Here is a 2644-nt window from a genome sequence, read left to right on the forward strand (position 1 = left end):
AGATCAGCAAGGCGGCCTTTGTGTGGAGCCACAGAAAATGGGGGAGATACTAAATGAATACTTTGCATCAGTATTTACTGTGGAAAAGGATATGGAAGATATAGACTGTACGGAAATAGATGGTGACATCTTTATAAATGTCCAGATTACAGAGGAGGAAGTGCTGGATGTCTTGAAATGGTTAAACATGGATAAATCCCCAGGACCTGATCAGGTATGCCCTAGAACTCTGTGGGAAGCTAGGGAAGTAATTGCTGGGCCCCTAGCTGAGATATTTGTATCATCGACAGTCACAGATGAGGTGCCGGAAGACTCTAGGTTGGCTAATGTGGTGCCACTATTTAAGAAGGGTGGTAAGGACAAACCAGGGATCTATAGACCGGTGAGCCTGATCTCAGTTGTGGGCAAGTTGTTGGAGGGAATCCTGAGGGACAGGATGTACGTGTATTTGGAAAGGCAAGGACTGATCCGGGATAGTCAACATGGCTTTGTGCATGGGAAATCATGTCTCACAAACTTGATTGAGTTTTTTGAAGAAGTAACAAAGAAGATTGATGAGGGCAGAGCAGTAGTTGTGATCTATATGGACTTCAGTAAGACGTTAGACAAGGTTCCCCATGGGAGACTGATTAGCAAGGTTAGATCTCATGGAATACAGGGAGAACTAGCCATTTGGATACAGAACTGGCTCAAATGTAGAAGACAGAGGGTGGTGGTGGAGAGTTGTTTTTCAGACTGGAGGCCTGTGACCAGTGGTGTACCACAAGGATCGATGATGGATCCACTACTTTATGACATTTATATAAATGATTTGGATGTGAACATAAGACGTATAGTTAGTAAGTTTGCAGATGACACCAAAATTGAAGGTATAGTGGACAGCAAGGAAGGTTATCTCATGATTACAACAGGATCTTAATCAAATGGGCCAATGGACTGAGGATTGGCAGATGGAGTTTAATTGAGATGCGAGGTGCTGCATTTTGGGAAAGCAAATCTTAACAGGAATTATACACTTAATGGTAAGGTCCTAGGGAGTGTTGATGAACAAAGAGACCTTGGAGTACAGTTTCATAGCTCCTTGAAAGTGGAGTTGCAGGTAGATAGGATAGTGAAGAAGGTGTTTTGTATGCTTTCCTTTATTGGTCAGAGTATTGAGTACAGGAGTTGGGAAATCACGTTGCGGCTGTGCAGGACATTGGTTAGGTCACTTGTAGATTATTGCATGCAATTCTGGTCTCCTTTCTATCAGAAAGATGTTGTGAAACTTGAAAGGGTTCAGAAAAGATTTACAAAGTGGAATACAAGTGTGAGCCTGAGTTTCTGTTTGGCTATTGCTTTAAACCTTCATTGCATTTCTACTGTGGCCTCTCTGTATCAATGAAGTTTTATATAAATTCAGGAAACAGCACCTCGTTTTCTGATTAGACACTTTATAGTTTTCAGTAATCAACACTGAATTTAAGAGGTTCAGATTGTAATCACTGTCTCAATTTTTTTCAGATAGCAGGTATTAGTAATTACTCTGTTGCCATTCACACCTCCTCTAGACTCAGAGAGTCATACAGCACAGAAACAAACCCTTCGGTCCAACCAGTCCATGTCAAACATAATCCCAAACTAAACTAGTCCCACCTGCCTGCTCCTGGCCCATATCCCTCCAAACCTTTCCTATTCATGTACTTATCTAAATATCTTATAAATGTTGTAATTGTACCCGCATGCATCACTTCCTCAGGAGGTTTATTCCACATGCGAACTACCTTCTGTGTCAAAAACTTGCTCATTATGTCTCACCTTCAAAATGTGCCCCCTTGTCTTGAAATCCCCTATCTTAGGGAAATGACAACTACCATTAACCCTATCCAGACCCTTATTATTTTATAAACCTCTCAACCTCCTACGCTTCAGTGAAAAAAGTCCCAGTCTATCCAGCCTTTCTTTATAACTCAAACATTCCATATCTGGCAACATCCTGGTAAATCTCTTCTGAACTGTCTCCAGTTTAATGATATCCTTCCTATAACTGGATGACCAGAACTGAACACAGTATTCCAGATGAGGTCTCCTATACAACCTCAACATGACTTCCCAACTCCAAAGGACTGAGCAATGAAGGCAAGCTATTTAAATGCCACCCTTTCTATATGTGACCCAAACCTCAAAGAATTATGTACCTGAACCCCTTGGTCCTTTGTTATATAACACTAACCATTAATTAAATAAGTCCTACTCTTGTTTGTTGTACCAAAGTGCAATATCTCGCATTTATGCAGATTGAACGTCATCTGTCACTTTTCAGCCCAAAGACCCATTTGATCAAGATCCCTTTGTAATCCTAGAAAACTTTCTTCACTGTCCGTAATTTTTTTATCCCATTTCCAAATTCTTCAGCATAATTAGTTTTGTCATTTAATTCGTCCTGTCTTCCACCTTATTGCAGTGTTTTCCTTTAGTTCTCTTCCTCCTGACCACCAGATTAGATGGTTTGTCTATAAATATATACTATAGTGTTATGATCAGGTGAGGAAGGGGGAGGGACCAGTGTCTTTTTAACAGCCACTCAGTTGGCACACAGCTATCTCACTTCACTAAAAAGATAGTTCAATAGAAAATGAAGGAAACAAAGTCTTCTGAGTAAAAG

The sequence above is a fragment of the Chiloscyllium plagiosum genome, unplaced genomic scaffold (genome assembly GCF_037043375.1).
Source record: "Chiloscyllium plagiosum isolate Xiang-an unplaced genomic scaffold, Cpla_swu_hap1 HiC_scaffold_32, whole genome shotgun sequence".
NCBI lineage: Eukaryota > Metazoa > Chordata > Chondrichthyes > Orectolobiformes > Hemiscylliidae > Chiloscyllium > Chiloscyllium plagiosum.